Source organism: Acipenser ruthenus, chromosome 7 (assembly GCF_902713425.1).
Source record: "Acipenser ruthenus chromosome 7, fAciRut3.2 maternal haplotype, whole genome shotgun sequence".
Lineage (NCBI taxonomy): Eukaryota > Metazoa > Chordata > Actinopteri > Acipenseriformes > Acipenseridae > Acipenser > Acipenser ruthenus.
This window is the reverse complement of record NC_081195.1, coordinates 6,331,517-6,354,709: the sequence shown is the minus strand read 5'-3', so window position 1 is coordinate 6,354,709 and position 23,193 is coordinate 6,331,517. Positions and strand designations below refer to the sequence as shown.

The following is a 23,193-nucleotide window of genomic DNA, read 5'->3' as shown; positions in this document are numbered from 1 at the left end:
CAGCAGAATTTGTTCACATAAAAGACAATCAGAAATAAGCTGACAGTGGACTTAAGAAAATGATTTTTTTTTTTTTTTTAAAGCGAGATTTCAACTCAAGTTCAGCCAAAAACAACAAATCCTGAATTCTGGCAATCTGGGAGTTTTTGGGATCCTCCATAGTTTATATCACATGTTGATCTGCACAGAGGATCATAAAAGACTATACAGATATTTGTTCCTGTTTGTTACCATAATTAGCAAGCGATTGTGCTTGTCATTGGATTATATGGCTACACTGCCATTTAGACAGTTAATGTTTTACATTAAGTAGACAGGTAGTAGAAAATAGTCTACAATAAAATCAAGTAAAAAAAAAAAAAGCCAATAAGTTATGTGATTTTACAAAAAAAGCTTGCCTCTTCTACGTACAACATTCATGCAATGTTCATTTTTGCATGTCTACTAGCGATAATAACCATGACAGGATTTAATATGTACCGTGCACCCTTACAGATACCATTACAGTTATGTAACCAATGTATTCTCTTGGCAACACCAAAGATCATTTCATTCAAACCTCCACTAGGGGGCAGAGTGTGGAAGGGGGGCAGGTTAATGGTTACACTCTGGTGTGTGAGATGTACAGAAGATCAGAGCTCAACCGGGCTTATTTAAACTTCTGAATTATACAAAGTGAATCTAAACATGAGAAAGAATGCATGACAGGAAACTCATATTTCACACCCATACCAAGTTGCTCTTAAAGGTCACACTAAGTTTGTGTGCAGTTGCAGCCTCATTATTATAATACATTATAATTACAAAAACTGAGACTTGCTCGTTTCATAACATTTACTGTATAAAAGCAGTTCTTGAAAAGCATTTGACAAATGAGTTTGAGAATTAAGGTTTTTATTTATTAGTTCCGTATTGACTGAACCACATAATCCCTTTCGAATTGTGTTTTGAAAATGACCAAGCTGAGAAATGAAGAATCAGGAAAAAGCCAGCACCCCTGCCTTCCCCTACTGACAAAATCAATAGCTGAGACAGCTGGCATTTGAAACACAGAGACGTCTCCTTTCACAGATAAAAGCAATAAAAGACGAAAATAAAAACAAGCATGACACAGAAGAATGAGCTTCATCCTATACCTCTGTAACTAGTATATTCATTCCTCTGCATTTGCTTGTTAATTGATTCATGAAGGAAACTGTATTGACATTTTACAAGCCAATGGCGCTAAAGCATGTTTGGAATGAAATACTATTTTTGTCTGTGCTGTAACTGTAATGTGTACTGTATGCAGTAGCAAGTTGTGCCACCCTGCATACTATAACTCCTTACAGCACATTCACACACACACACACTCATACGGAAACAAAGCTATTGATTAGAATCCACCGGGATACTAACACCTATAATCTCTATGCAAATCGAAAGGCACCCCGAGTGTGTTTTACTAAATATCAGGGGGCGTGCTTCCTCCTCTCTACAGCTTTGTCTGTTTGAAGGGAATCCAACCCTTCTCCCCCTTCAGGGATTAAGAATTAAGAATTCAAAAAATGAATAATTCTATTTCTACCCGGTAGAGAACTATTGGTCTACGACCTAGCAGATTAAAAAGCTCAAATGCCCAGCTGATGATATCCCAGATGTACAAAGTCACAAGGTGGCACTCTGCCATCAACGAATTGATATCCTACTGTTGCCAGGCTTCTGATAGGGTCCCAGGATTGTATCTCTCCACCCAGAAGGCCATTGTGCTGGCCAAACTACTGAACTATTACCATAAACGCTGACAACTGTTAATGTCTGATTAATGACTGCAGTTGTCCATTAATGCTTGGGCATTTTAACTTGACCACACAATTGATTAGTCAGTTTTTACGAATTCTCAATGCTCGATAAATGTGAGCTCCCGGCCTCAGGCGCAGTATGAAAAGGTGGTGGTTGGGTTGTGCACTCGCTCATGAACAGGAAATCTAAACACACTCAGGGCACATATCCCTCATCTCGAATGACCCCTGTTGACCTTGAGGCTCAGCCACTGGAGCCTGTCGGCACACACTGCTGAGTCTTCATATCCCAACGTAAACGATAAATGAAGGCAGGAGATTATATATATATATATATATATATATATATATATATATATATATATATATATATATATATATATATATACACACAGACGTGCTCAAATTTGTTGGTACCCTTACAGCTCGTTGAAATAATGCTTCATTCCTCCTGAAAAGTGATGAAATTAAAAGCTATTTTATCATGTATACTTGCATGCCTTTGGTATGCCATAGAATAAAGCAAAGAAGCTGTGAAAAGAGATGAATTATTGCTTATTCTACAAAGATATTCTAAAATGGCCTGGAAACATTTGTTGGTACCCCTTAGAAAAGATAATAAATAATTGGATTATAGTGATATTTCAAACTAATTAGTTTCTTTAATTAGTATCACACATGTCTCCAATCTTGTAATCAGTCATTGGAGAAAAGTAGTCACTGTGCTGTTCAGTATCATTGTGTGCACCACACTGAACATGGACCAGAGAAAGCAAAGGAGAGAGTTGTCTGAGGAGATCAGAAAGAAAATAATAGACAAGCATGGTAAAGGTAAAGGCTACAAGACCATCTCCAAGCAGCTTGATGTTCCTGTGACAACAGTTGCAAATATTATTAAGAAGTTTAAGGTCCATGGAACTGTAGCCAACCTCCCTGGGCGCAGCCGCAAGAGGAAAATCAACCCCAGATTGAACAGAAGGATAGTGCAAATGGTAGAAAAAGAACCAAGGACAACTGCCAAAGAGATACAAGCTGAACTCCAAGGTGAAGGTACGTCAGTTTCTGATCGCACCATCCGTCGCTTTTTGAGCAAAAGTGGGCTCCATGGAAGAAGACCCAGGAGGACTCCACTTTTGAAAGAAAAACATAAAAAAGCCAGACTGGAATTTGCTAAAATTCATATTGACAAGCCACAATCCTTCTGGGAGAATGTCCTTTGGACAGATGAGTCACAAACTGGAGCTTTTTGGCAAGTCACATCAGCTCTATGTTCACAGACGAAAAAATGAAGCTTTCAAAGAAAAGAACACCATACCTACAGTGAAACATGGAGGAGGCTCGGTTATGTTTTGGGGCTGCTTTGCTGCGCCTGGCACAGGGTGCCTTGAATCTGTGCAGGGCACAATGAAATCTCAAGACTATCAAGGCATTCTGGAGCGAAACGTACTGCCCAGTGTCAGAAAGCTCTGTCTCAGTCGCAGGTCATGGGTCCTCCAACAGGATAATGACCCAAAACACACAGCTAAAAGCACCCAAGAATGGTTAAGAACAAAACATTGGACTATTCTGAAGTGGCCTTCTATGAGTCCTGATCTGAATCCTATCGAACATCTATGGAAAGAGCTGAAACTTGCAGTCTGGAGAAGGCAGCCATCAGACCTGAAACAGCTGGAGCAGTTTGCTCAGGAAGAGTGGACCAAACTACCTGTTAACAGGTGCAGAAGTCTCATTGAGGGCTACAGAAAACATTTGATTGCAGTGATTGCCTCTAAAGGTTGTGCAACAAAATATTAGGTTAGTGGTCCCATCATTTTTGTCCATGCCATTTTCATTTGTTTTATTATTTACAATATTATGTTGAATAAAAAATCAAAAGCAAAGTCTGATTTCTATTAAATATGGAATAAACAATGGTGGATGCCAATTACTTTTGTCAGTTTCAAGTTATTTCAGAGAAAATTGTGCATTCTTCGTTTTTTGTGGAGGGGTACCAACAAATTTGAGCACGTCTGTATATATATTTAATTCAGACCAGTTATTGAGATTTTAACAGAAGCACCAGGAAGCCCTGGAGGCTTGCTAACCATCAGTACTGACTCCAAAATGAAGCATGATTTGGCACTGACATTTCGATGAGGCAATATTATAATTCTATGAAGCGTTTTTAACAGGAAAAATGTGTACTTTATATGAAGATAAATCTAGACACTCAATTTCCCTCTTCCTACAAGGATATAAACCCTGGTTCACTGGCCTAAATCTCGCACATGAGCCTCTCCCATTGTGGGAATGCAGCAATACTGTAGTAAACCTTTGCCTTGCACACTGTATTTTTGTTCTTGCCTGGGCCCAACAGCAACAGTTTTTTGTATTTCCCCCCATGCAGGGTCCCTGATGACATTAACAGCCAGTGACACTATTGTATCCATACAGTGTAACATGACTTATTAACCCTGTTGGTTAGAGGACATCTTTACAAGGCAAGCATTGTCTCGCTTGTTGAACACTGTAACTTGGTGAGATCAGCCTACACTTGGCACAGCCTATGTGCACATTTTAAATACTGAAGACACAGCCCCAGTTCTGGTCTGAAAAGTCAGCATTTTTGCAGCACACTGTACAATAATGTATTGTGGGTATTCTTAAGCTTTGCTAAATGTTGTTCCCCGCTGTATTGTACTGAAGTCTAGTTACTTGAAATAAAACAAACAGCCCAGCATTTGACATTGACCTTATATACTGTAAACAGGTTACTGTACTTCAGCCATTAACCAATTACAGTAGCTAGCCCAGGAAACAAACAATTAAATAATAGCAGTAATCACCAGTATTCAGGTAACAGTGGTATATCCTCAGTACAGAACAGGTGTATTCTGCAATAAACCCACCCTCCTCTACCTCCAGACACGAATCACATCAATGGAATATTGAAAACACGAGTTCTTAGCTGACGCCCTTATCCAGGGCGACTTACAATAAGAAATGATAAGGACATTTAATAGGGAACTGTTTATCTACGTTCCTTAACAGCTTTTACAATATGAAGCAATCATTACACATGCCTTTCATTCAAATGTAAAAAAAAAAAAAACTATCAAACACATTTTTTTCGAAACCACATCATTTGCAGGTGTGATAAATAGTTAATGAAGTGTGTGTACAGTACGTGCTTGCTGTCTGTCCCCCTGGGATCTTCCTTGAAAATGAGAAATATCACTGGAAATATCCAGTGGAGAGAATAATGTTCTTTAAAAAAATAAATAAATAAAAAAACACTTTAAATATCAAATTCATATGAAATAAACATGAACCAAACCATATCAATTTCATATGAAATAAACATGAACCAAACCATACCAATTTCATATGAAATAAACATGAACCAAACCATACCAATTTCCTTCATATGCAAACATCTCAGGTGCATTACAAAAACAAGCAGCAAGCCAAAGGAGCTCGAAAGTGATCGCTAGTGAAAGGCCAAATCAAAGGAATATGTTTTAAGCTCAGACCCAGCATTCTGGATACAATTTAAAAGTGAGTTCCTAATGCAGGGAGCTTGAAAACTAGAAGCCCTCGTACCATAGGTCTTTCCTGGAGTTCTTGAAATTAACAAGAGACCATCATTATCATATCTCAAAGTACGAGCCAGTTTATAAGGAAGAAATAGCATAAATTACACCAATAGCAAACAGCCTATAAGTGAGGAGCCGGGTTTTGAAATCAATGCGCTGCTTCACAGGAAGCCAATGTAGTGACCTTAACTCTGTTCCAAAAAGACTTAGTGTGTGTATGTGCTGTTGCCGCGGCATTTGGTACTAGCTGAAATAAACACGTAATCATATTAAAACATAAAGATGTGTTACCCAAGACTTTTAAATACATTAGCATAACCATTTGTCTCACAGCATCACCTCAGACCCCCTTATTCTTTTCTTGTTTAGTGAAGACTGTTTCTCTTGCCACTGGATTCCGTCCTGCCATTTGCTTCCCTAACACTAACCCTTCATTATGAACAGAAAGTTTGGACACTTATCTTCTGCAGGAAATTCCCATTTCATTCTTCCCCAGGGCTTCAAAGGAAAGACACCCGGACCAACAGTAAGCATGGTGGCCCTCTCAAGATTGGCTCGCTGGCCAATTCATGACATTAGAACTATACTAGGCTTTTATTCAGCTCAAATGACACGTGGATGGAGCACTGTAAAAATAGGCCACTTATAAAAATTCAATGAGGTTAAATAAGACTCTTTAGCTATCTAGTTGTGCAACTGTATGGTTAAGGGCACTATCATAAAATGAATCTAAATTCCCATCATACAGGGCAATTCTGTGGGAGAAATTGAATATGTGCATCTTAATGGATGAAGTGGAGGGGTCCCAAGAACATGGACGGACAGGATGTTCACGCAGGGCTGGCTACACGGTATGTCTTGTCCAGTGTGGATGAGATCTGACAGGAGCAAGATAAGATCAGTATAATATTTAATTCTCCAAAATTAAAATAAAATTCTTATCGGCATTTGATTTAAAAACACAAATGAACAAATTAAATAACAATACAAATTCAGTATCATTTATCAAAGGGGATTGCTCCCATATTGATTCCACTACCCTATTACTGTATTCTGTCACACTGTAGCACACTTACTGTAGGTCAACCACAAGGTTCTTTTTATAATTGATTTCCAAAGCATTGTGGAAGTACATGTGCAATTGAGATCAACTGTTAATGGTTTCAGAACAAGACGTAGGGAAATGTACATAGAAAAAAAAAATCCATACACTTCACAAAAAGACCCAGCGTCATTCATTGTATACAATATTGTAAAACTAGACTACAATAGCTTCTTTGGGATTCATTCCTTGCTAGAATGACCTTCTAATTCACGTGAACTATCCAGTGACAGATCGACATCTGCGAGCAATGCCTGTTTCGTGTATCCTTGAACATACAGAATACGTACTTATGTAAATTGATCACATTGTATGAATGTACAGCCATGTGCAGGGCTCCTGATTGTCCATTCTGGGGAATAGCAAATTCCATTTTTCAATAATGACCAATTCCATTTTTACCCACTTTTTTTTTATCAATTTATTCATGACATTTAAACATAAATACAATGTTGATAGATAAAATAAATATTACTGCAATTCTTTTTTTTTCTTTTCTTTTTTTTTATTTTATTAAAATCCAAGATTTTCAATCAGACTCTTGCTGCTGTAATAGTAAGTAAAGCACCTGAAGACACTTCAAACCTCTCATAATGTTTATTATTATTATTATTATTTATTATTATTTATTTCTTAGCAGACGCCCTTATCCAGGGCGACTTACAATCGCAAGCAAATACAAATACATTCAAGTGTTACAATATAAGTCATACAATAAGAACAAGAAATACAATAATTCTCAAGTGTGACAAACCACAATTCAATAATACAGCAGATAATAGTGAAAGTTACATCAGGATATGATTAAATAGTGATAGTTACATCAGGATATGATTAAGTACAAAATACTACAGATTAAACACTTGGCAGATTACAATATTCTGAGGTACAGGATTAAATGCAGTAAAATAGGGGGCAGATAAGAGCAAAATAAAGCATATTTAAATGAAGGGTGATAGTGTCCCAGGATACAACAGAGGAGTTCTACAGGTGCTGTTTGAAGAGGTGAGTCTTAAGGAGGCGCCGGAATGTGGTCAGGGACTGGGCAGTCCTGACATCTGTAGGAAGGTCGTTCCACCACTGCGGAGCAAGGGTGGAGAAGGAGCGGGCTCGGGAGGCAGGGGAGCGTAGGGGAGCGTATAGACATCACTTGGCTCACTGCTGGCTAAAAATGCGCAGGAAAATGTAATTATATTACAACAGATCAGAAAACAAATGCCCACCACTGTTGTGAGATATAATCTATTTACAGTCTTCCACTGACACTGTAGTTCAGTCTACAAATAAAGGTGTTTTGAAAGACCTGTTAGCTTATTGCTGGCATTACAATAACAATAAAAAAAATCTTAAACAGTTTAGTAACAGTCCAGCAATGTCATGTGAAAGTAATCCTATGTACAGTGCTCCGCAAATTACGTTTATTGTTTTACTGGCATTACAATACCCAGAATAAAATATAAAAAACACTTTGATAAAAAAAAAGGTGTGTTGATTGACATGTAGAGTGGAAAGAAATAAACTTAGCTTTTAGCTTACTTACTTCGGAAAGCCCCGCCTTGAGCGCAGTACCTTACTTAGACCAAGGCTGTGCATCTCTCTGACCATGCAGCAAATGCTCAGTGTTTTCAACATTATCTGACCCTATGCGATTTCAGGTCAGACGCATTGGAAAAGACTTTACAAAAGACGCACAGCGCAAGAGTGTGGCTGATGTAATTCTGACCTGTCGCACAGGGTCGCAGACCCTCAACTCCAACCACAGATGATGTCAGAGTCTTAAGTATGAACCAACCTTACTATTTCAGCACAGAAGAATGCAGTGCTTTGCATTTGTTGCCATCTTTTATCTTTCCTGTTCTCTACGGGTTTAAGACTTTCAATACGGTACCAATGGTATCGACTCGTACATGATCACTCGAATGACAGCAACATTTGCAGAACAGTATCATGCCATCCTCATACAGATTATCAGAAAATGTTTTAGCCCCATGTTGAGTTTCAGCAGAGACACTTGAGTGAAGTCACATGATGTAGCGCAAATAAATAAATAAATAAATAAATAAATAAATAAATAAATAATGGAGTTGTGAGGTGAAAAGACAACACTGCATAATTCCGTTCTCAGAATGCGCAATTACGTTTCCAATGCCTAATTCTGCGATCGCGGAAAATCCGCAGCCCTACCTGTGCTGCTGAGGCCATTTTCCAAAATGTGTATATCCATCTTTACTACTGCCACCCAGTGATTAAATGGAATATAATACTGTACCTACTGTAATGCAGTGTAAAGAAATTAAACCAGTTAGCAATACTGTAGAATTTACAAATATGTTAGGTCACAACAGGCTAGTTTTGACACAAATTATTATTTTAGAACAGTATGTGCTTTTAATTAAAAAAAAAAAAAAAAAAAACTCCTACGATTCAGTGTTTACCATACAAGTTGCATTTCATATTAAGCGTTGCTTTCTGTTAAAAGGTTATCATTCTTGAGCTAAAAACCAGACAGCTTCAGAAAAATTGATCGCAGCTCAATATCAATTGCTCTTTTACTAAGCCGGTTCTCTTAACAACCTTGTCTTGCACAGACCTTGCTGGGGATGCACTAAACAAAATAATCTATTTCTTTTTCTTTTAAAAGAGACTTTGTATATTGCTATCTAATCCCTCCTCCCCCCCACTGTGTGCACAATGGCAGCAATACATGGAAGGCCACACTTGTTTTCCTTACATTCAGATGTAATATGCTCACCAGTGTGGCAGCCGCTATTTAATAACAATGCTAATAGTTTATCCCAGCAGAGACCATGTGGCACTCAAGCACCCTGGAGTTTGCAGATGGTAGACTGTCTGCAGCTTTATGAAACACTAGCATCTCAGTGTTTTTTCTTTTTTTTCTTTTTCTTTGGGGGGGGGGGTTCTTTTCAGAATAATTCAGTGCACCTGAAAGGTGCTGGATTCAAAGCAAAGGGAGACCATGTTCTCTGTTTCTTTAAAGAGCAGGTAGAGCTCAGGCAACAGGAAAGATTCTTCACAAGAGGAAGAGGGATAGTTCAGTCACCATGCTAACTGTATGTAAATATGCAGCCTCTCACAAGAGATGATATGATACATGTGGACCTAAGGGATGCAAAGACAAATTAAGATCACGATTCCAAACAATATGCTTCACAAGTGAAGGTCCTGCTTTGTATGATAGATTGTGTCCCCTTTAGTGAACATGTGCCCTGTGCTAGGTTATGTTCACCAGAGCTAATGAAGTTTCAAAGACATTATTTTCAGACTGTGTTTATACATTTCCATCTACACCATGAAACCAGCCTGTAAAACTAAACCTGGACCAGTAACTTCCACCATCGGAGCAAGCTGAGACACTGATTTACCACAATCTTAACTGGGGCTGACAGTCTCAATTCAAACCGGTTTGATCACAATGATCACAATGGCAGATGGAACCCTTTACTGTTCTAGCTGTGTTTCCCATACTTATTGAATGCCTATTTTCCAAATGTCAAATATATTGGACACAGGGCACCTTCAATTAAATAAATACATGATTATGAATGCATGATTTGTAAAAACAAACAAACATTATGTAGCATTAAATCACTGCAACCAAACTTCAGAGACATTTTATTTTCTTCTCCTGCAGGAGAACAAGTCAGGGCAGATTTATATGAAATGACCTGCCATTTAGTCAGAGCTAAATCTACAGTACATCAATTTCACCAGGTGGGTGTTCATTAACTGCTACAGGGAGCACCTCCCTTTAATACAGTGGAATCCATAAACATCCCTCACAATTACTTTGCTGCTATTTGATTTCACCTCTGGGGCTTTTAGTGTAATCTTCATTTATTTTCTTTATGTGCTGCTTAATGTTTACTCTGTGGTGAAATTCTATCTGCCTTGTTTGTCAGAATAGCCATGGGCAACCGCTTTACAGTGAAACTGAACAACAGTGTCAGAGCTTTTACATGAGGGGGTTAGCATTGATTTGTCAATCAATTTTAGGACATAAGCCCTGATTGCTTTAAGGAGCTGCGTGACTTACTAGAAAAGAGCCTGGTGACTTAGTGTGTCACTAATGAAAAGCTGTGTACCTCTGTATAAGCCACACAAAATAAATCATGTCATTCCTGTGTCTCTGTGCCCCCCATCAAGCCTTATCATGCTGACTGTTCATGGACTGACAGTTCACTTTTTTTTATGTATAACATTGCTATACATTCTGTTACTTGAACCTGAAACTCTTCAAAAAGAACCTGGAGTACATTTAAATGAGAGAAAAAATTAAAATAAAATCTCTATCTCAAACTGTCCCAGTGATAATGGTCACACTGTGACTTACAAAGTGCCATGTGTAATAATCATAAAAAATGTCTCTTCTGGATGAAGTTAGGGCAGCAGTGTGGAGTAGTGGTCAGGGCTCTGGACTCTTGACCGGAGGGTCGTGGGTTCAATCCCCAGTGGGGGACACTGCTGTTGTACCCTTGAGCAAGGTACTTTACCTAGATTGCTCCAGTAAAAACCCAACTGTATAAATGGAGAATTGTATGTAAAAATAATGTGATATCTGTATAATGTGAAATAATGTATAATGTGATAACTTGTAACAATTGTAAGTCGCCCTGGATAAGGGTGTCTGCTAAGAAATAAATAATAATAATAATATGACATCACAAAGTAAACACTCAAACCTGGTAATGTCCAATGCTTAACAACTTAACAACAATGCTGCTCAATCCATCTTCTTTATGTGGAGAATGAGCTGTCTTTTATGGATTGTTGGGCATAATCCTTAAAAAAAAAAAAAATTATAATTTTTAAAAATCCCTTTCCCTGAATTACTTCGATAAGGCAGTGTGCTCAAGTGTGCAGTTCCCGGGTGCATGAAAAACCTAGCTATTGACTTAAAATGGGAAGCTGTGTTGTCCGGTGGTTAAAGAAAAGGTCTTGTAACCAGCAGGTCCCCGGTTCAAATCCCAGCTCAGTCACTGACTCACTGTGTGACCCTGAGTAAGTCACTTAACCTTCTTGTACTCCGTCTTTCAGGTGAGACATTGTTGTAAGTGACTGCAGCTGATACATCGTTTACACACCCTAGTCTCCGTAAGTCGCCTTGGATAAAGGTGTCTGCTAAATAAACAAATAATAATAAAAAAAAAATGGCTCAGTTATTCAAATGATTTTTTTCACCCCAACATTTACATGTATTGCAATGAAGGAGGCCATCTGTCCATTCTCCATGGGAAGAGCGAGAGGAGGTTTTACTTGATTTTCATTTGTCTTGACTTCACAGGATTTCACACAAATGTTTCAGAAGGATAATACACGTGCGGTGGGACTAATATGAAAACATGCTAGCTCTTTCTTTGTTAAAGGTGACCCCAGCAAAAGTTTAAATCCCCCTTTTTTTTTTTTGCAGTGTGAGCTCCTCCACACACACACACACACACACACACACACACACACACACACACACACACACACACACACACACACACTGGAGAAAATAAGCACATACACTTGTGTTCTTAACTGCCCGCTGAGTTTCAATGTATTTTGAGCTGATAGCAGCGTATCCATATCTGCTCCAGCAGAAGAGACACTGCAAGGGGAGACTGCAAGCTCTGGTTCACAAGGTGTTTAATTTGCAAGCCAAGTGAAAATTGCATTGAAGAGGCTGAGTTAACTGTCAAAAGTCAAACACAGAGCCTTTTAATCCAAAGGCAACTACCACTAAGGTCAATCAGATGGGCATGTATATATAAACCATGAATAGCAGCAGAGAAGCTAAGTCCGATGCAGTTTAACTGTGCTGTAAACCACAGGTTCTTAAACATTTTTACCAAAAGGACACAAAACTATGCCTCGCTGCCTTCTTGAGACCCATCTCATATTTGACAATGCAAATAAAAATTAAAATATACTACTGAAAAAAATAAAATTTCAAATCCCAGGGAGTGAAAAACAATTTTATGAGGCTTTTAATGGGAGCAGTGAGGTTCTTGGAAATGTGCTACCAGCATGTCAATTCTTGGCTCAGTCTTTGATAAGGCAACTCTAAGATCATGCTCTGGCCTCAGTCAGTGGCATTGGAACAATTTTTAAAGTGGGGGTGCTGAAAGCCATTGAACAAAACTGTAACCCCTGCATATGATGGAAGCCATGCAAACCCAGGGGTGCTGCCACACCCCCAGCACCCCTGGCCTCAGTCGGTTCCTATACTTGTTCTTCAAGTATGACAATGTTGAGAATCCAGACTCACACAGGTAGGTGGTTCCAAACTGCTAAATAGTATTTATAGCTTTTTTAGCCAAACATGAAAAGTTTTCCTGCTGCAGATGGGAAATCCAGAACTTCAACCGTATGAAGGTCACTCTTGAAATCAGGACTTAAAGGATGTGTTGCAGTAAGAATACCTTTGTTAAGAAAGGGGAACAAGACTAAAAGGCTAAAATATGCACAAGAACACTGAAATTGGGCTATATAACAACGGCCAAAGGTGCTTTGGACTGTTGATGGAAGGACAATGACACCTGTCCCTTCTGCCAGTTCTGTTGTCAATTCAACGCTTGTCTTCTTTCTATTCCTTAAGGCTATTATCTTCAAGTATTGCTCATCCTTGTTAGACAGCTTTTTGGGTCTTCCAGTCCTGGGTTTGTCAATTACAGATGATGTTTCTCTGTACTTGTTGATTATGCTTTGGATACCATACATTTTAAAATCAAGTGATGCAAGCTATTTCACTCAATGTTTTTCCTTCTTTATGCAAGTCAAGGTTGTTATAATAGTAGAAAACACTAGTGGAGGCTTTGAGTAAATTGTTGATGCTCATAATACATCATAGTAGAAAAATGCAACATGTCTAAGACTTTTGCACAGCAGTGTATATATAAGTCACATTCAGGGGTGATATTTACTTGCTGCACCGGGGTAGCTATTTGACTATCTATGTATTCATTGTATTTTGCAAAACTCTGAAATAAATTAATCTCGGATAATAATAATAATAATAATAATAATAATAATAATAATAATAATAATAATAATAATAATAATAATATTTTCTTTTTTCTGGTTGCGACCTGAGCATGTCTGTGATTTCCATTGATTTATGAGCTGCAGGTTCAGTGTGAAAACACAAGGCACCACAACAGCATGAAACATCAGTCAACACGATCTTCGTCAATAATTGTGTATTGCAATGCAAAAGATTGTCATATTATTCAGTTAAATATGATATTCTTATAAATCAAATATTTTCCACGGTCAAAACACTGCTTGCCGAAGTTGGCCGCTCGATTTTTTTAAAAATGTTGCGAATGCTTTGCTTCAGTGTGTTGGGCTCAAGGCTTTCATTTGATAAAACCTCGCCACAAACACACACACTGCGGCCGCTCCTCTGCATTCCCAACCGCTTTTACTAATCCAAAAAACTATCCGTACGCTTACCTTTCATCTTAATAAACAGCTGCTTTCACAAACTCTTGGATCACTGTATAACGGCAGTAGCTCTAGGAAGACGTCCTCGGGTTGGTGCAGACTGGGGAAATAGCTGACAGAGTGGAAGAACGGAGAAAGGTGGAGAATGCAGCTGCATTTATGTTCCCACGCCACGACCCATCAGAAAGGTGCTCGCGACCCACTTTGGGTCGGGACGCATGGTTTAAGAACCACTGCTGTAAACTAAATCGATACAATATTTTACTGTGACCAACATTTAACTTGCAGTTACAGTGCAGTTGTCCAACTACAACGATATACTCCAGCAGTTTGTGCATGCAAAATGCCGTTTAAAAAATATATGATATGGGTTACTTCTGTGAAAAGAAAATCCCAAATGCTGCCTCTCTGGGGAATTGGTTTCAGAATGTCTATAGAGGGGTTTAGGTAATTTGCAGAACCAAAGTGTGGTAAGCATTTCAACTGAAGCATTTCTCCTGCTACTTGCTTATTGGTATTTCAGGCGTTCACTCATCCTTTGAAAACATTTTCCAAGCCAGATATCTTGATGAAGACAGTGCCTCTTAAACAAGGAAGGAGGAAGGCTCCTCTAATTCAATGACTTGTTAAATAGCGTATGAACAGAAGCCAAGTACAGTAAGCCATTAACCTTTTGATGTGGTGTCCTAAGTAATGAGATCAATGGGGTATTTTGTTTCCCTGAGAAGAACGCAACGGTTATATGAATCCTGCCGCAGAACTAGTATATCACCCGAGTGCCCTCCCCCTCCAGCCCACAGCTGTACTGTATACTAGTCTACAACAGACGCTTCCTTGACTCAACCCTGACTTTGCGGGGTGGAAGACACTACTGTAGTTCTTCGGAGAATCTATCAGAGAACTCCCCTTCATTAGCAGCAACCACAGTACTAGGATAATTAAGCTGTCACAAAACCAGCTCATTGATTGTGCAGTATATAAGGCAAGGAGTAGTTATCTGATCTAAAAAGGGTTTGACGCAAAGGCTTATCAGTGTTTTAAAGGGGTATGCTTCAGGCTGGTCTACAGTATGAATTTATAAAAAGGCACCTATCAGTAAGCACAATACTTTATATTTTACTTTTGTATGTATATCAAATTTTACATTCACATATAGTTTTGATTACACTAAACACAATTCCAAACCCCACTATCAAAGCTGCTACTACAGTGTGAGGTACTTTATAAATACTGCGCAAGACACCAGCCAGGGTTATTCAATAGAAGTTTATTAAACCCAAGAGAATGGGTGTGTACCAAAAAGAATGGAAACCTCTCCCTGACCCCCTTGGAATCTCACTGGAATTTAACTGAACACTTCACCTCTGCCTCTTAACCTCCAAACAAAGAAACCTTCCTGGCTTCTCAAACAAAAGCCTTTTTTGTCACAGCCAACATTTTATTTTTTATTACAACATCTGCTATGAAAACTTCAGGAAGCCAATTAGCACCTTTTAGAACGTATTTTCAGAACACACCGATGGTTTAACAATTGGTCTTTTAAGTCTTTTTTATGTGTATAATAATTTCTCTTATAACTGTATGCAAAACGCCACACGTACTGTAATAATGTCTTTAGCATTCAGTTTTAAGCGTAATCTCTGAAACAGTTGATCGCTATTCTTGTTGTAAGCGTTAGCTTTCAAATACAGTGGTTCACAGCAGGAGCCCACTGTAAAAGAAAATCAATGTGCCGAAAGCAGACAGGAGCAGAACGATGGGAGACACTGTGAGATACACAAGGGTGGAGAGAAACATAGTGTGACACTGCTTTCAGGTGGTCTCTTCATTTCTATAAACAGGCTTGGGACTGATTACAGTGCCCTATACAGTAGGCACAAGTAGCTTTACAATTGGAGCTAAGATAAAGCATGCTCCAAATGATGCCCCCCACCAATCAAGAAATCTGTGAATGTACAATTAATGTAAAATACAGAAAGCCTAAATCGCATATCACGAGGAAACATAACACACAACACACTGTCTACAGTATTTTCCCATATCTTTTCATTTGCTTTCAAATCAAATGGAAATTGCTCATGATACTGAGTGTGAATGCTGGCCAGTACTTTAGGCATACATGATCTCTGCAGAGAATAGCAAATCCAACAGCACAGAACCCCCGCCGCATGTACAAGCATGAAGCAGCACTGATAATATAGCATGCCTAGGTTTCAAACATCAGAATCTCAACCTCTGGTGCCAAACAATTATGCATGAAGATTAATGTACACACACGTTCACACAGATACAAATACTCTTAAGGCTTAGGCTACGATGAATGCTGATCCATTGATCCGTACTGCAGTTTCTACAAGGAAATACCCCCCACCCCCACCTTCAAAACACCTTTATTATGTTGTAGCTGCTCTCTCACCCTTACAAGAGCCTGTATTATCCCTTTGTACACATCACACAGAGGGATTAGGCTTCCTTTCTTCTACCTGATTACATGCTATCTGCTCTGCTCCTAGAAAAAGACATCTAGAACTGCAATTATGTCTTGCTATGTATCTGCGTTGGATTGAATAAAAACAAAAAAAGAAATCCCAGAATAGTAAATATAGCTATCATTGAATGACAAGAAATATGAGGTGTGGGGTGGCAACTGTGCAGGATTCTAATGTCTTGATACTGAATAGGATTCTAAGGTCACCTGGAGGTCACAATGAAAAATTATGATTTTTACTTAGGATTTGCAAGATTTATAGTAACCTAATGATGAATCATAAAACTATATATAGTAAATATGGACTGGAGAGGAGGGCTATAGTGGAAAATTATTGACCCGAGGGATGACTAGTGCTACCGACACGGGGCTATAATGCCTGAAGGGGAGGTAACAATAGTCTACCCGAGGGGCATTTCATTTTCCACTATTAGTGGAGTCTGCAGTATATTTAATATAGGAATCCGTCAAAATAATAAGAGAGACAAGGTTGGATAGTAAATGTTACTTTAAATACTGTGAAGCCATAAATATTTTCCTTTTATTATGTTTTTTTTTTGCGTATGAAAAAAAACCTAAATATTTTTGGCACGAATATCTTAGTGCTGTACATATAATGAAGTAATATACTATTACCAGTGCAACAGGGTGCCAACATTTTGGGAGCAAAATAGGTTTTATGGGTGTGATTCGCCATTTTAGTCACAAATATTTATGGCTTTACATGATTTTGTTTAAGTATAGCTGATATCATAAGTAAATAACTAAATAACATGAAAAAATAACAGAAAATGTTTTTGAAGTTCATACCACAAGTTTTGTTCTTTCTTTTTGTAGTATGTTTTGTAATTCATTTTCCGTTAGGTCACAGAATCACCGTTCAGCAGTTTTTTCATTTAGCCATTTTTAGTCCTGAGCCAGGACCCAAATTTTGGCCGATTGATACCAAATGAAACAATACTTTTCTAAAAGCTTATTATCTGTAGATTCCAAATGTAGCTTTTGTAGTAATTTGCTTCCAAACAGAAGCACTATCGAACAATATCAGAAGTTTTTGGTGGCTGTGTGGGGTTGACAATTCATACTTAAATCCGACTATCTTATGCAATACGCATCAAATCATTATTAACTATATACCACTCTTCAAGCTCAACGCTCAAAATACTTGATCACTGGTATGAAGACCATTTGGTACCACTTTTTGGTACCACCTACCCTGTCTGGCCAATGGACTATTTATCTCGTTGTTTAGAAGTGGAGGTGGAGGGCGTTCCTTTGAAAAGGGGTGGTCCCACAACATTTAGGACATATTGTTCCAACTGCCATTATATGCTTATTTTGTTTTATTGGAATGTTGAAGTAGCCAATCAAAACTATTGCCATAACCTTGGCAACCTTACAACAAGCACTTTTTGGGCTTATAAATAATGTAATATTCTACAAAAAAAAAAAAAAATCATGTTCCTGCTCTAATCCTTTAAAATATAAGTGTTTCTATTCTTTGGACAATTCCAAATCTGGATAAATTGCCAAATCCAATCTAGAAATACTATGTTGAATCCCAGTTGGGCTGTCCTGTAGTACAACTAAGAAAAAAGAAAAAAAAAAAACATTTGAAGAACACCTAATGACACCATTTAGTCCACCGAGACCAATTAATAGGCTATATTTAAATGGACCCCTGCATTAATATCAATGAAGTCTGGCACACATTATTGAGCTAGTCTCTTTTCTTCAGCTCCTGTCAACTGTTTCCTTATGATGGCCTTTAAAATCCATCACCTCTTATCTTGTCTAACATGCTCAGAGCAGTTAATATGCATTTGCATCCCAGACAGATTATTACAAAAGCAGATTCACCTTTCATTAGATGTAGAATATACTAGAAATCAGAAATATAGTCCCAGCAGGCACACTTTACTGCTAGCAGAATGCACCTGCAATTGAAGAATATGATCAATATTGAACTGTTGGTTTAGATTTATCATAAGTCTGTGATGAATCAAAGGTGCTAAAATGAACTGCAGTGTAGAGCATTATTCAGAACATGAAGCTTGGGCCTTGGTGGACAAAATAATACTTTATTTATAAGTACCTGGTTATAGAAAAAAATAGAATGCTAAAGCCACAAAGGAAAGAAGCTATTTTTCCCCTACACATCTCACAAAGATTTATATCTTACTTGACTCAAAACAGCAGGCATTTTTTTCACACCATCAAAACAGACACACAGAGCCTGCGATATTTTTTTTTTCTTTTTTGAAACAGTCACTGAAATAGCTTTTTTTTAGACAGAACAAGAACTTTAAATTACTATATATAGTAATATATATATATATATATATATATATATATATATATATATATATACACACACACACATATATACAGTATATATATATATATATATATATATATATATATATATATACAGTATATATATATACATATATATGTATGTGTATATATATATATATATGTATGTGTATATATATATATATATATATACACACACACATATATACAGTATATATATATATATATATATATATATACATACAGTATATATATATACATATATATGTATGTGTATATATATATATATGTATGTGTATATATATATATATATATATATATATATATATATATATATATATATAAACACAGAATCAACACAGCAGCTCTTGAGTCTCTACTTCAAGGTTTTAGACAGCGAAAAGTAAACAAACCAGATTATGCGTACGCACCCTTAGTGAACTCTATGGAAAGCCATCTGGGACAAGAATGCGTTATGCCGCTTAGTGAATCTCATGGGACTGAAATGCCTCGTTTAAACAGTACCCAATTTCCTGGAAATGTTGTGTAGTGATTTTTATATAGACTGTATATATTATATATCATTTGTTGTGGCTTTGTGTTATGTGGAATGTAATAAACGAGACCCAAAACGGTGAGTTTTTTTCCCCCTTCACTTTACACACCATTTCCACATTTGTTTTATTTGAAGCGTTTAAAGTTAAATTTCAGTTTTAGATTGCTTGTTCAGCTACAAAAAGGCACAAGTAAACCTCAAGTTATTACTTTATGAAAACGTGTCGATGGCCATAAAGTTGATGTACACAAAAAGTTTAATGATTAAACTTTAAACTGTGAAATAAATGTTTTTTAATCATTTAAACTTTTTGTGTACATCAATTTTATGTGTATTTTTTTCTCATCAACATATATATATATATATATATATATATATATATATATATATATATATAAAATCACAAGTCTTCTGAATAGAAAATGCTTTTGCACTTAATGGAAAGAGACTGTGCCCAAAATGTATACATTCTTGTTGAATCGAATGGCAAGGTGAATTTTTACATGTGTTTTGCAAATCAACTGGAATTTCATGTTAAAAAGGTTTTGTCTTGTTTTGTTTGTTTGTTTGTTTGTTTTTTGGGGGCGGCGCTAATCATTTTAATGTGTGCTCTATCTCATATACCAGAGAACACATCTGAAGTCACTACTGGTGCCCCTACAGTCAGTTAGTAGATCACACCCACCATGGTACTTCTTGTAAAATGCATGGGGGGCCTGATCATTTTTGTAATTTTAGTAAAGCTACGTCACAGCAATAATAATACAAAAATGAAAAACTGCAGCAGAAAACACCTTGAGAACAATTAGTAGTTTAACATTCGCTTCTTGCAAAACCATTAAAACTAAAAAGCACTGTGACGTCACTGTCAAGTTTGTTGAATTTCCACTGTTAAAAAAGTGAAAGTGTGAAACGCTTGTGATGACAAACACTTCCTGAAAAACACACTTTCCAACTGCATTAATCATGTCACAAAAAAAATGCTCCGAATGCCGCCAAAACTCACCAGTGTTGAGTAGCTTATATAAAAAAAATAGCCACAAAAAAACCAGAAACTGTCATTTGTCTTTTTATACAACGTAATAAAACTGCCTGACAAAAGATGCACACATGCAGAACGATCTAAAGGCATTGCGTACCAATGCTACTATGTATGTGAACCTTTTTATTAACAACATTGTTTTACCGGTGAAACGCGCATGTAATTCGCCCTCGGCGTAGACGAAACAATTCCAAATTGTATAACTGTCTCGACTCAAAAACAAACCAATAATAATGACAGGCAAAGGTGTATTACAAACATCTCAATTAAAAAAATAAAAAAATAAAAAAAAAAATAAATAAATAAATAATAATAATAAAAAAAGTGTAATTAGTCAAAACTAACAGTAAATAAACATGTAAATAAATAAATGTACATGGTTGCTATTGCAAAACTTTAAAATAAAATAAAAAAGTATTACTACAATTACAAAGGCGGTAAATAATGTTTCAAAATAATTCAGCACACAGTGGGCAGCAGTGTGGAGTAGTGGTTAGGGCTCTGAACTCTTGACCGGAGGGTCGTGGGTTCAATCCCCAGTGGGGGACACTGCTGCTGTACCCCTGAGCAAGGTACTTTACCTAGATTGCTCCAGTAAAAACCCAACTGTATAAATGGGTAATTGTATGTAAAAATAATGTGATATCTTGTAACAATTGTAAGTCGCCCTGGATAAGGGCGTCTGCTAAGAAATAAATAATAATAGTAACACAGTAGTAACACAAATTAGAATGTGGCCCTAGCTGCGCAAAGAAATGTTGGGACGTTTTCGCCATCTGTATACTAACAGCATAGCTGAGACCGTGCAGTCAAATAAATAAGTCAGTTTTTCTTTGCGCCCGCACGAGTTTTTAAGGTCTAAACCGAGAGTAACCTCGCTGAACTGTGTGAGTAATGTCCATCACATTCAGCACTAAGCAAACCATACAGAACCCAGCAAAACAAAAGACTTAGTTCCACTCTCTTCCCTCCTCACGCCCTCCTCTCCCTTCAGTTACTACAACTAAGAAAAGAGCAAAGCTTCACAGCTAGCCCGCTTAATAACGGTCTTCCTCTAAAATTCAAATAATGCAAGGGAGGTATCATCCCATTTTATACTAGCGGGATATACCAGCTCTGGAGAGAGAGAGAGAGAAAAAAAAACCCTCTCGCTGTCCCGTGCCGACCCTGGTTCCGTGAACTATGTTCAGTGTGGTTTCTATTCTACGTGCATTACATAATATGATGACAATATTTTGTTAATTGAAACACTTCATTAGATTAAATTAGTTTAATCAGCGCAAAAAGAAAAAAAATGTATTTTTTGAGGTTGGACTGAGGGGGTTATGTGACCAAAGCAAAGAAAGATGTCCTCAGAATACAACACAAGCGCGTCCCTTTTCTCGGGTGGCGCAGTGAAACGAAAACACATGGACATTGTGCTGGACAGACACACTAGTACAACTAAGGTGTACATCTTACGAAGGAAAATATTATAACACTTTTGCAAAAATCTGACTCCTACCTCAATATTAGATGTACATTGCAAGCACAGTCAATGACGATATGCACTCAGGAACATAATCATCCTCTTTTCGTTTCCTATCGATCCTCTCTTCAGGACAACTGATCCACCTTAAAAATGACAAAAAAAAACCAAAAAAAAACTTAATCCTCCAAGCTCTAACTGTGCAGACTAGAAAGCAATTTCCGATGCAGTTACAAATCGAGAGACCTTTCTCCTCTCTTGGAGAATGTCCAGAAAAAAGAGACGATGTTAATTTCTGAGTGATATATGCCCTCAATTATCTACAGTAATGGTATTTGGTTTAAGAAAAGCCTCTTGTTTTCCTTTCTGATATGGAGAGAGGTTTGAGAGGTAGGGTCTGAATGCGTGTGTGTGTTTTTTTACAAGGCGGGGTCTCTTCGTACAAACCAATGACACAAACCCACATGAGCCAGCCTCGCCCCCATCAGATATTCCCTCAATTTTGGAACAGATAGCAGTCTCCTGGGATTGCTAATTTGCTGTAGATACGAGATGACCTCGCTGCTCAAATGCAAAGAACAAAAACTGACTTTAAACTGACTTAAAAAAAAAAAAAAAAATAACACGTGTTGGTTGCTTTACTTTTTCTTTGTCAGAGAAAAACTTATCGCTTTATGTCAGACGGATACGCTTTGCTTCGTGTTAACTGGTTGGGGAAGCAATGACATCAGTGAAAGGTATTTAGGTGTCAGTTAAATCGCTAACGTTTTAAATTATTGGCATATAGCAATACTGCAAAATAGTGACAACAGAAAGAAAAACAAAACATCATCATTATTATTATTGTAAGTAGCATATACTTTTGAATTTCAATACAGTAATCATCATAAGAAAGCAGCATTAGCATTGATATTGGCGTATTGACTTTAAATTGTCTTTTTTCTTTTTTTTTTTACATTCTTTAACCAGAAAAAAAGCTCATTGAGACGAGGCCTCTTTTACAAGAGTGTCCTGGCAAGATGACCAGAAACAGACAGCAGTAATTTTACATTCCTGAAAATAACATCACTCTAAAAGACAATCTCATCATACATTCAATCTGGGATTACAAACATTTACACTTCAATAATTCTTGGAACCTACTCATTAAAATAAACAGAATCTTAGTCATTATTGTTCATTTAGCTGATACGTTTGGGTTATTTATCTGATGCTCGATCTATGACAATTTTGGCAATCTGCAAGCACTTATAAACATGTGCAACAAATGAGGCAGGCATGGAATTGGGTGTGTTTGTTAAAATGAATGGGTTCATTCCTGTGCACAACCGCTTACCCCCTTTTCATTGTAGTAACTTAAGCATAATCAGCAAACATCCTGTTGATTATGTTATACCACGCCTGCCCAACGTAAAA

The 23,193-nt window shown here is 37.3% G+C and overlaps 1 protein-coding gene across 2 annotated transcripts in view; it reads right to left on the bottom strand.

Annotated features, from left to right (window-relative positions):
- The window catches only part of LOC117415855 (C-terminal-binding protein 2-like), a 90,083-nt gene extending 67,908 nt beyond the window's left edge, over window positions 1-22,175 (bottom strand). The window contains exons 1-2 of one of the 2 annotated variants that reach the window (XM_034026736.3): window positions 22,024-22,175; window positions 21,814-21,923 (exon numbers count right to left, since the gene is read on the bottom strand). The gene's annotated coding sequence lies outside the window, so the exon portion shown is untranslated. Of the gene's footprint in view, window positions 1-21,813 lie in introns of both variants that reach the window. The other variant, XM_034026735.3, reaches the window with a different exon arrangement.
- Window positions 22,176-23,193: the final 1,018 nt, after the last annotated feature.